Source organism: Ambystoma mexicanum, chromosome 1q (assembly GCF_040938575.1).
Source record: "Ambystoma mexicanum isolate Mex_15411 chromosome 1q, UKY_AmexF1_1, whole genome shotgun sequence".
NCBI classification, from domain to species: domain Eukaryota; kingdom Metazoa; phylum Chordata; class Amphibia; order Caudata; family Ambystomatidae; genus Ambystoma; species Ambystoma mexicanum.
Window position 1 is genome coordinate 441,184,994 of NC_090922.1, and position 13,234 is coordinate 441,198,227.

Below are 13,234 nucleotides of genomic sequence, written 5' to 3' on the forward strand. Positions count from 1 at the left end.
TAGTGTACTTGAAGTGTGGTTTTAATTTAATAGAAGTGAAGTGTTTTGTGAACAGATGGTTTAAAATAAATGCACTTTTACTTTTTAACCAAAAACCTTGAGTCAGTGTTTGCTTGAGTCACAGTAATTGTAGTCCTTTGTGTAATCTCTACTACTGCTCATATGCTCTTGAGATAAGCCTGGCTGCTCCGCTACTGCTCCCACTTTAACAGTGTAGTACAGACTTGTACCAAAGGTGAACTTGTATTGCCACTTGTAGACTTAATTGTGTGTAGTGGTCCCTAAGGGCACTGCACAGGATTCTGCCTAACAGTGAGTATCCAGTGTCACATGTGAGCGGAAGATGAAGGCGTGGTTACTTCACAGTACAGCCAGTGTCTCTTTGGAGGAACCCGTGCTTCGAGGCAGCAGTTGGGAGTGAAAGAAGGGGATTCTTTTTGTTATAGGTGCATATTTGCCTTTATATTCTGGCTAACCTAACAGGACACTATTCCTGTACCTGTCGTTCTGCATGCTCCTTGATATCAGATGGCCCTCCAACATGCTGGCGTCATGCCACTAGACAGGGAAGCATTTGGAGAAGGTAGAGAACAGTATGTGTGCTTCACAGAACAGCTGTATGTTGAGACTAGTGCACTGCTTGTGGGTAGAGTAGATTGCCGCCCTGGTGGATGTTTATGTCCACGCGTGAGGTCAATGGCACCAATAACAATGAGGAAATTAACAATGTCAAGGAAGGCCCACTTAGTTGCTCTAACATCTGAGGGATCAACAGATAACCTGAAGTTCTCTGCTAATTTTACTTTTATTACAAAAAGAATTGGTATTGACTGATTCCACACTGATGAGAACAAACAGTGTTGCAGCTAACCAGGTCCTTAACTCCCTGAAAGGCCATTGCCTTCTCTCTTTCGCTACTTAATGTTTGCCTCCTTGAGAGATGTTCAAACAGTCATTTATAGAGTCATTGATGTTATTGTGTCCCAAATACTTATTGGCTTTGTGTCTTTTTTAGCTAGTAGAGGGGTCATCCAGCTCTCACATTGGTCCACCTGGTCTCTGTTAACAGGTATTCCCACTGAGCACCCTTAGGAGGTCTAATGGGAGGACATTTCAGCTCTTTTTAAGGCTATCTGAGATTTCCCATCCTTTAGCTCTCCTCTCTGTCTTGACTCTGGCTCACTATCTACCTCTCTCTAAAAGATTTAGAGAAGCCTTCTAGCCCAGGACTAAAACACCTCAAGTCTTTTTCCCTCCCCTCAAAAACCTGCTCCTCTTCTCTTCTCCTTACAGTCCCATACACCCTTCTCCAATTCTTGGCATGTCTCCTTGTCTCTCTTTTGCCATTGATCAATCCTTTGCCTATTGTATTTACTGACGTATTGTCTCCTCTCCATTCTTTCAATAGCCTTCATCTGCCTCCTCTATCAACAGGCATTGAACTTTCACCTTCTCTCCTACCTCTTATTTGGAGTTCAATGTACTCCTCCTATGCATCACTCCCTCCCTCCTCTGTAACCGGTCCCCTTTCTCTTTTCTCCCTACCACTCTGCATGACTCTCGCCATAATCACAATCCATCCCATAAATCCCAGATTCCTAGACTTTTAGATTGTAGAGGTATGGGGGTACCAGCATGGCTACCCCCATACCGGGTACCGGGTCCGGGGTCCAGGAATAGGGAATTACTGGGCCATTCCGACCTTGGAGGGCCTGGTAATTCCCTTTCCCAGGACCCGGTCCCGGTACATCCCCATTCCCATTGAGCCCCCATTTGGCAAGGAAATGATGTTCTTGTCTTATTCTCTGACACATGTTCACCGATTCAGTAGTCTAGATTTTACTCTTTTTATGTCTTTCTGCTATGAGTTTGAATGAAGTGGATGAATTGTATGTTTTAAGTGTTTTAAAAGTTTTTAAATGTTACATTGTGAATGAATTTGAATTGTGATGAAATGTAATTTTTCTTAATCGATGTTTGAATTGTTACTTTGAGTCTTTTGCAAAGGTTTAGTTTTAACCAAATGCAATTGAATAAATAAAGTCTCCTAAATCGGGCCCTAGGTGTCTAACAATATTTCTCTATAAAGCATTTTTCCTGGGGTTAACGCGTGCCCACTCTGTAATGTAGGTTTTTTTAACCAAATGAGCTCTTCTATTTCCAAGCGGTCTGGAGTTGGATCTGAGCACTTAGGTGGAGCATGCAAGCAATGCTGGGCTCTCCTTTTGCTGTCCAGGCTGGAAGACAAGGAGAAAGAACACACCTGGATAAGGTGGCCAGGTGCAGAAGTGAAGCTAGGCCTAGCACTGCTTCCCAGAGCTGTATGCTTCATTTGGGTGCAAATAATGTAAACCTTTACATTCTGCCTCGCAACACAGAATGTGCATGTAGATATGCAGCGCGGGGGAATGGGTCGGAACAAGATGCGGCAGCGCTCCAGCAAAAACACCTTGCCGGAGCACCGCTCTGTCACCAGACCCAGGGGCCAGCACATAAGTGCCCAAGATCCTGCGCTGCTTTCAGAAGAGCCTGCTGAAAGCGATCTGCTGCATTAACACACTTAATTGCACGCACGAGTAGCGCGCACGGGGACTGCATGCAGAAAGTGCCACAGCCTCACATACAGTGCTGCAGCTGTCCAAACTGATGAACAGGCCCTGCAATTTTTCAGACATCTCTGTATTCGGGTGAATATTGTGATCAATCAAAACAGAAGAGTCCATTATTCCCTTAAAAGGGTTTCTTACTAAATCACTATAAGGCATGTTTAACATTTAAAATTGTGGACATGATGACATACCTCTTAACCATTTGTGTTGCAAAGGCGGGTGAAATCACTGATTTTGTTTTTGGCGGGTGAGAGCCCATTGAAGTGAATGGTCGTGCAGGAGGCTTGGCGGGTGAGTCAGCTGTTTACAAGGCGGGTGATACCCGCCAAGAGTGTGTGAGTTGAGCGCTAGGCATGATGATGTTCCAATAATGCTCTTTGCTTTTATATAAATCGCCAGGATTGGCTTCTATGAAGAGATACTGTGTTGCACAACCTGCCCGGGAGCCACGGCCCTTGGTCCGCCGCCTCGTTTCCCACAGCCCCGTCCCTCCAAAGAGGTGGCAGTTCCCCCAGTACAGTTTTTTCCATTTCCAGCACTGCATGTATGGGATTTATAAAGCACAAACATATCTGGGAGGCAACAGAGTGTTGTACACAAGGGACACACCAGGAGGGTTAAAAGAAGAATGTGTAGGTAGGAGAGGAGCTAGGGTTTCGTAGAGGGAGCAGGGGCAGGGGCTCTCTGGGAGAGGAGAAGTAGGGTTAAGAAGTGGAGCGATCAAAACATATTTCAGTATCAATACTTTGCTTCAACTTGAAAATGTTATTTATTTATTTTTTGTGCTACGACCCAAGCGTATTTTTGCGTATATCTGAAGGGTGAAACAAATCAAATATGATATTTTCACAGGATAAACAATCTTTCCTTGTCCTAGCGCTCCTCACCAGCCCTAAATGTGACTCACAGTTATACTCCTCCACTAGAAGAGCACTGCTTGCCACTGACTCTGCATACAAGACCGACCACAAACTCCAAAGCAGCGTGCCTTATACACCCAGAGAGGTGAACTCACTCGAAAGCCACCTAAAAGAACCCTGAAGGATATTTAGGAAAGTTCGGCCGCTCTGCTACTTCATTAATTCCAGTGGTTCGGCCGGGTTTACTTAACGAGTTTGCTGGGGCTTACTGATAGAGAGAACAGTGCCCTCTTGTGACTGAATTAGAGTAGCCAGGGTCTCAAAATGTCTTGCAAACTCTCAACCGAGCACGTGCCTTTTGCCCCCGAATGCAAAGCTTTGCCTTTGCTCTTTCTTTCTTCGCATATGGATGCTTTCCACACCATGGCAATGGAACTACACTTTAGTCAGCCTGAAAGCTCTTCCAGGAAACTGCAGCCAGTCTGGATTTTAATGACGTCCTCTGCTGCGTTCACACTCCTGCAGCATCTGTGCTCGCCTATCCCCTCTCAGCTGTGCATCACACTCAACAGAACATGGGCAGAATCTGTTTTGTTAAAACAATTTAAACCTATCGCTTAAGTCCTTAACTCTAGCTAAATGTCCCTGCTAAGGAAAGGAATACGTTCCCAGTTGTATCCAGGGAACTGCCAAAGGGGACTTTCCCTATCCTGGCTCACTACTTTCCGATGATCTCTAAAAAGAGGTGCACGCCCTTGGGAGTCAACAAATTCTTTTATTCATGTTGCTAACCCTTGGTGTGACTTATATTAAAAATCACAGCGATCGTTGCTACCAAAATTACTTTGTCCCATTTCTACTGTGTAATGTAAAAACAATGGTTGCTCTTAAACAAGCTCATATACTAATTTCTTATGAGGCAGGTGGCTCAGGTCATCACTCCGAACCCATACTTGTCAACTGGTTTCAGCGGGGAAATAACATTTGTCGCTTTCTTCAGGACTATAGATAGTGCTAATTTGGGGCACTCTACACATTAATACTTGGACAATAAACATAAAGGCAATTCTATGTCCATCAATTTCTTTTTCTGGATCCGGTGTGTTCCGTTTTTAGATGGGACATCTCATCTGTATTTCAGCTCCCTGCAAGGGAAAGGGCATAGATCAGGGTGCTTGAAAGTTCTGACTAGTTTATATTATACGGTGCTTGTTAGAGTCTTGCATCTTACCACAATCCGTTGTCTACTGTGGTAGACCATCGGGTTGGTATTTCTGTTGTTCTTCCCATGAGTTCTGGTTTCTGTCAAACAAAGGACTCCTGGTCAGATTAATGTTCAACCCACTTATTGTTCCTTAATCCAATCTAGGTTCTCTTGTTTAAGTATCAGGACACTTACCTTCACCTTGACTGTGTCAGTGCCGGTATTCACATATTTTTCTTGTTTCTATTCACAACTCTTGTGTGTCGGAGCTGTCATGCCTGCGGGGTGTGAGAAAATGATTGTGTCAATGTTGGTAAATATCCTGGTTGTTCCATCAATTTCCTCAATCAAAGCAGTGTTCCAGAGTAGATATGTATCTGATGTTGTTTACTTCCCTAGCCGCGGTGAGATCACCTGTGCTTCTGGGCTGCACCTATTTTCGGTTGCCTGCTATGCCTTATTTAACTGTTTTACACAGCTATATGGGCACCACGTATTCTTGTCGTGCTCATATTTCCTATTCATTTCAGGATTTTAAGATCTTAGTCTATGGTAATGGCAAGCTATGTATAGCGCGGCATCTTCCTTCAATGGAACGATCCTGCGTGTAGTGCGCTTTACTTACAGAGAAAGTAGTGCCCATAAATCTTGTTCGTAATTTCTTGTTCATGTTAGGCTTCCAACATTTCAATCTATAGTGTTGGCAGGATGCGTCCTGCGGCACCTTCCTTTAATGGATGGTTGCCGCGTGTGGTACGCGTATCTTATGGGTAGTAAGGCCGCGTGCTGTTCTAAAATGCGTTCCGCGTGCATGCCCGTCCGTCCCGATGTGGCGGCTATTATTACACATGGCAGCAATAGCCTGCTTGCATATATATGTGGCAGGTGGATCATATATATGCAAGCGTTCCGCGTGCAAGATCGTCTACCGATGTGTCGGGGCTATTCTTACGCATGGCAGCAATAACCTGCTTAGGTATATATGCGGCAATTGGTTTCCTTACCTAGGATAACATGTTGCCGCCACTCTCCGGTCCAGTTCTGTTTCCTTATTCTGTTGGTGGCCGCCATTTTAGGAGGGGTTTTATTTATCGAGTGGCAATGGCCACTAGTCCTTCTTTTATTGTTAGCATTATTTGTTGTTCGTCCCGTTTCAGGCAATCTGTTATGGTATATCACCTCAATTGTATACTATTATGTAGTGTGTTGTCCATTCGTGCGCAATTAGACACTCAAGGGCTATTTACATCCAGACCTCGCAATCATATTTTATATTTTTGAATGAGTCACGATGTACCAGATGTATATTTTCTAGGTTTCTGAAATTCACCTGAAATACTCTAAAGTGTTTGATGTAATCATACATGTTGTGTGTACTCCTTCCACATAGTCCTGTTGTTGGCTGCACTTAGGTAATATTTTACTAGGTGCATGTATTAGGTCACGGTATGTTAAATCCGTGTTTTGTGGGATATAGAGGTGTTGGACTGCCCGGGCACTACATCTGTAGTAGGCGGGGCCTAGTCAAGGCAGTGTATGTCATGAGTGCTGCTTTTCTCCCATTCATGTGGACTTATCTTTGAACTGCTAGTGTTTGCCAGCATATAGCTTCGTTGAGGCCAAAACGATGGCTCTTTAATCTAAAAATCCACAATTGCTCTCGTTTCAGCAGCATAGCAACTAAGTTTCCACCCCTCCGTGGGGTCTTGACTTTCTCAAGGATAGTCCAGTGCAAGTCATTCTCAGAGTATTTTTGTAGTAAATAGTGTTCCACTAGGGGTGCCGTGATCCTTTTCGTCCTAATGTTTGATCTGTGTTCACCTATTCTTATTTTTATTTTTCTGGTGGTCATCCCGATGTAGATCTTGTCACAGGGGCACTTTATAATGTACACCACATTTGTCAGCATTCTTTGTTCCCATGGAGTATTCCAGCCAATGTCCACTGTTGTGGATCGATTCGTAAATGGACATGCTGCACAGGTTCCACATGGTGTATGTCCTGTGGCCTTTGCTGTGTTCCACATTGTGGGTTGGTTCTCATTTTCTTCTTTGTAGGTGTGTACCAATATGTCCCTTATGTTTCGTCTCCTCTTAATGGCAAAAGTCGGTAGATCCAGGGTTCCCTCACCCACATTCAGGATAGGCCAAAGTTTTCTAACTTCTTTTTTTATGCGGTTCACTATAGGTGAATGACTGAAAACTGCCGTGATCTGATTGTCATCCCTTTCTTTTCTTCGGTGTTGTTCCAATGTTGTTTCTCTTGGAATGTTGCACAGCCTTTTCTTCGCATGTCTGATAATCTTGCGAGGGTAATTCCTTTCTGCCAATTTTTTTCTCCAGGTTCTCCGCTTGGGTGTCGTACTCTGTTCTTGTGGAGCAGTTACGCCTAAAGCGCAAAAATTGCCCGAAAGGTAGATTTTCTTTTAGGGACCTTTGGTGGAAACTGCTGAAATCTAATAATTAATTGCGGTCAGTCGGTTTTTGATGGACTGTTGTCTCAATTCTTCCTAAAATTCACATTTGAATCCAGCAAGGATACAGCAACCTTCCTAGACTTGAAACTCTTAAGAAAAGGAACAAGAATTGAGACAACAGTCCATCAAAAACCGACTGACCGCTCTGCATCCGTAAAAGATCGATGACTTTTGCTCGGTTTGCTGAGTATAGTCTTTCTAGCCCTGGGAATTGGCCCTGGAAATTCTGCACATGGTTTTTAACAGCTACTATGTTCTCCCCGCTACGCTTTATGCACTGGCTCTGTATTAAGCTCTTCGTCCCTCCTTGCCCCTTTTTTTCACACTTGACATACTTCAATGTTCCTCTTGCCTGTGAAGCGGTTAACCATTTCCTCTCCCTTTGCTATGGAGTGCTGTGGAAAATAAAGTGTCGTCTGTGGTTAGCGCCTACAAAAACAAAATAAAAATAAAAAACTATAAAGTTTTTGCTTTTTAAACTGAATTGCTCTGATGCTCTGCCTTCACCAGTTTCGCTTTGTCTGATAGTACCAGCACAGAATGTGTACTTCATTGAATGCAGACCTAGGCTTTTTTGGCATCATTGAATTGCTCCAGGGAAAATCCCAGTTCCTTCCATATTAGTATAATTTTGAATATTTGAATTCATCTGTAGTATTTCCATCCCGTAGGCGTACTACAGTTTCCAAAAACCCATATACCACGACTCAATACAGCCGAATTATTTTTATTGCTGGTGAACCGGAACATGGGAAATAATAATTCCAGTATTTATTTAGCACTAGCTCATTCTAGGGCATCACAGCGCTGCAATAACAATTGATATCATTACCTGGGCATGGTACTCTTTATTGAAATCACAAGTATGAAAGGATGAGTTGGTCCTTCCAGGATTCGAACCTGCGTTGGCAGGTTATGTACAGATGTCAGAAAGACGCTCAGCTTGCGGTGCTATCTGACAGGCTCAAACCACTGCTTCGCCAACTCCTCTTTCCGGGGGTACGTTGCATCCAACACCTGAACTTCCACCATTCGGTCACACCCCTCCTCACAAACAAATGTTGGCCCAGTTCAGCTGTAGCACTGTATAAATGCACACTATGAGACCCCGCAGCACTCATTGCTGCTCCAGTGGTCTGTCATAGAACCTGCTGCCCTTCTGCATACTGTGTTCTTAGTGACGTCAAGTATGCTTAATTAACTGGTTGAATATTGTATGCATGTAAGCGAATTATAAAGCACAAACCCAGGACGTCATTTCAACAAAATGCCAGGGGTAGCAGAAGTGACATCACACGACCCTTGACCTCTGATGACATCACAGAAAGTGTTATCATTTGACCTCACACCAAAGTGATATCACACGAAGTGATCGAATGCAACCTTTCACCCCTTGACAAAACAGGAAGTGGCATCACATAGCATTGTTCCTAAGTACACTACAAAAAATATGGTTATGATATCACTATAATTTGATATTCATTTCATACAAGAATGGATCGCCATATGTATTGTTAAGGTCAATGTGCATAGGACATATTACCAAATTACTGTGAATGGAAACAGCCGTCCATGGCCAAATGATAATGATGTGTTATTATATAGCACTTGCGCTTAAGCGCTTTATATAGACAAAATATACATTCAATATCACCCACCCTGTGTTGGTACTCATTTATCGACCTAAGAAAGATGAAAGGCTAAGTTGAGGTGTTTAAGAACAGACTAATTCTGTGACTCACCCCCTGAAGTGTGCCTGAAATAAACCTATAATGAGTCTAGCAATTATTTTATAGAATTCCAGAAAGGCACATTATTTGGTATTCCTATTCTTTCTTATTTAGGGTCACTGCTGAAAGTGAACCCCTGTTCATTTTATTTTAAGAGGCCTGAACAAGAAAGCCCGCCACTCCAGAAGCAAAGAGCCACATGGTGCTGGCCACAGCCCCAGGAGCTTGCAGTAAAAAAAAATGTTTTTTTTTAAAACATACTTTTTTTTTACATTTTATTTTAGGGGTAGCAAGGGAGACCACACGGGTAGCAAGGGAGACCTCAAGGGTCGCAGTTGCGACCCCTGGCGACCCGTAAATTACATCCCTGCACAAACCTAAATGTACATAGGGGACACACCCAGAGGGTTACAGGTTCTGTGTGGGTGCAGCAGAGGATGTGGGAGGGGGAGAAGTGTGTAGTGTAGCAATCATTGACAATATGGCCTCGAGGTTCTCCCTGAAGCCTGGGGCGGGGGGGCCCATCTGACCTGCATTGCTAACTTGTTCCAGAGACAGGGTGTACGTTTTCAAATATTTAAAAAAGAAAAGAAAACACTAGACCCTGCTTAGTCTTGTCACCAATTGTGTGAACATAGTTTGCATCAAAATCCTACCAGGTTTGTGCTAATTCAGAAATGTGAGGGTGCCTCTAAAATGTGATATTTGAGTGTATCCAACAGGGTTCAATACTTGGAGCAACCTTCTTTCAAACACTACCCCGGGGCTGGGTACTAGACTGTTTCATGTGCACAATAACACAGATACACATCTGTCCACAGCTTCAATTTATAGAGCTCAAACCAACCTGTGTCAGTTTTCTATCATGCTTTGAAAAGTTTGATACCCTATTCTCAATACAGTCTACAAGTACCAGAATGCAAGAGGTGGGAATAATGGCGATTTAATGATAATGATATGTCATTTATATAGTTCGTTTCCCAAAGCGCTTTAAGTAGAACATGTGTACAAACAATATCACCAAATTGAAGTTGGTACTCATTTATTCATTGAAAAAACTTTGTTAAATGGACGTTATGGTTACAAGTAAAACTGAAAAACCTCAGAAGCTAAGCAACCACAACTCACGCCACCACCGTGCACTGCTAAGTTTAACACCCAGGACATCAAAGTTGACATCACACATGTCATGGATGACATCACTGATGACATCACATGTGAAATACATTTTGATGAAAAGTCCCTACAACGGGTTGTGTTTATAATGTTGGTAACAAGATGTCAGAGGTGATCGGGAGACCTATCATGAACTAATTTATCAATTAAAGAATGTATTCATCTAAACAACATTGCATTGGAGTGTTGTTGTTAATACAGGAACCTAATCATACATAAACATAGGCAATGGCTGCAGCATGCCCCATAGAAGTACACCATTTATAATCTTGTAATTTTGGAAAGTACAATAATGAATGCTACCTTATCAGAGTTTTGAGTAATGTTAAACATGTAATAACTAGCAAACAATTCAAGACTTACTACACACTTGTGCTAGTACAAACAATAGATATGACGACACACAATGCATACAAATCAGAGGCACATACAGGCAAACCAAAGTAAGGAAGAAAGAAACAGCATCATCAGAAAATGTTAATAAAATTAAAGTTTATCTTCATGTATATAAATTAATCGTGTGTTTGAGGCCTGCTTATTTCCCCATGTACGTGCACCATAAGCTGAGACCAAACCCTAAGAAAGTACTTTAAGAACATATGAGAAGGTTAACGTCTAGATATATAGCACCTTTTGAATTTTAATATTCTGACTTTCAGTAAACAAAACCACCTGACCTACCTATGTCAGCGAACAAAAACAAGTGGCCCAGATATGTGATGTCATCAGTAATGTCATCAGTGAGATTTGTGATGTCATCTTTGATGTCCTGGGTGTTAGTCGTAGCAGTGCACAGTGGTGGAGCGAGTTATGGTTGCTTAGCTTACCATTACTCGGGAATTTCTGAGGTTTTTCAGTTTTACTTGTAACAATAACATCCCTTCAACAAAGTGTATATATATGGTGCAGCGGGAATCGAAGAGAGACGAATGGAGTGTTTGAACATAGAGAGCGACACCAACAGCCTGGGAAGAACCAGTGACATGCCTCCACGAGAGCAAAGGTGTCACGAATCAGCCACATACTCACCTGTCTAAACGGTGCCCGTGCCACACTGCTTTTCCCCCTCACTCTCCTTTCACGGCAGCGGATTCATAGCTCCACCAGTCATGGTGTAAGGGAACTCCCAGCCTCCGAAAGGGACGAAAACAGCAGGTATGACTGCATCCACTCTGGCGTTTGCCATGGCGCTTGCAGGAAAGGTGGAGATTTGCAGCTACGGATGGTCACGTGACACGCTGGAAGTCATGTGACTGGTTACCTCGGCAACCAGCATAAATGCATGCTTACCACAGAGTTTCACTGCTTCACAGCTGTGTCTCCTGGCCGGTGCGTAGCGTTTGTTCTTCCTGTTGAATTTTTGATTACCTGGTATTACGACCCTTGGCTATGTTGTTTTTGGATTCTGCATTTGGATATCCCACTTCTACTCACGCTGTTTTTCCTTCCTGGACCTCCTGTGTTGTTACTTGGAACTGCTTTTGAACTTGGCTTTGGACTTACCTTTTATTGGCTCACGTTGCTTGGCTCTACAGCTCACCCGTGTTTTTGAGACTGGATTGTGTTTCTGAACTCTTCCTCAGCACCTTGCATGGGACTGTTGCAAGGTTGTGGACATCTCCTCAGGGGCTGGCATTGTTTGTACTACACCTGCACCACAATAGTGATAAGGATTATCTCCTGAACTATGGGGATTCCACCCCTCCTTCCACTAGAGAACCTGTCCCAAGCTCTCATATGGTAGGTGTTGTTCCTATTAGTATACAACCTGTTTCTGGCTACTTGCATTCCGTTAACCTGCCATACCTTTCCTTTGCATCTACCTGGGGACCCGGTGCTGTTGTTTCAGCCACCTGTGGCCTCAAAGACCGGCCAGCGAGTGGTTCATTCTCTCTGGCTGGTACTTGGGGACGGAGGTATATCTGGTTCACGCAGTATCTCACGTCTTCACAAAAAGTAACGGGTGCCACGGGTGAAGAGTGTTTCAGGAGTAAACTCCCTCGTCACAATGATTACATTGCTGTTGGGCATTTCATCAAGTCGAAAGAAATCCTTTGGAGGAATTACAAGAATTTATAAGAACTGCTGTTAGAGACTATCAGAAATCATCCCGCAAGGATGAACCGGTTGGACCAGGAGAAGGTAGTCATTGTCCTGGCTTTATTTTTGTTTGCTGAATACATTTAATTAGTGGTAGGGTCAGAATAGGATAGTGTTTGGACAGAGTACTGATTCTTAAGTTTGAAAACCACCCCGGCGAAGAGCACCCGAGTTAGAGTTCAGTTAGGTAGCGCAACCCTGTAGGCAGAGAGAAAGAAAGTTCCATTTCTTATTATTTGAATTAAACCATGAGTTGAAATGCCGTGCCTTTGTCCGACTCGTTTTTCTGAATTACCATAATTCACAGCATGCGTGAAGTGTGGGGCTGAGGAACATGTTCAACTCATGTGTTTGTGTTAGCTTCACTGCACACACACAGATTTACTAATCCATCTTCACAGTTTATGGAGAGAGATTAGAATCAAGGAAATAAGCCTGACCGATTTGTCAGTTGGGCTCTTTCTAACTGCCATTGTGTAAAAATGGGAATGTGCCACAGAACGACTTGTGTCTTTATTTCTGTGTTGTTATGCCTGGAGACTATATCACTTTCGGAATGTGCAATACACACACAATACTCTCAGAAAAAACAGGACTAAAAGAATGACTCTTATATCAGTAAACACGGGTTGCATAGAATTCCTTTTAACAGTGTTAAGTTTGGTTGATCTAGTAAGTTAGATTGTAACAAGTCTTGCAATTCGGTGGGTGTGGGAAGTGAAGACAATCTTTACTCCGGGTACCCCCATAGATGGTCCCCCATTATGTCATTTTCTGTCCCTGCTGTGCTCTCATGTATGTGCTTTGCTGAATCGTGAGATTCAGTCACTTCTCCCCAGGAGGAAGCTTTTCCTTGTGAGGCTAGGGAGGTGAGCCCGCTACGCAATAATCCCCCTATGGGTGTCAGTAAGCAGGACCTCACAGGGAGAGACTCCTCCTTGAGGGACAAGGACTCCAGTTCCGCAGAAAAATTCCCTAAAACCCTTCCATTTGACATCACAGGGACACCATCAAACCAAACCACTGTGTGTCATTGTTCCCCCTGAACAACAATATATTATAAACACCATGACGAAGAA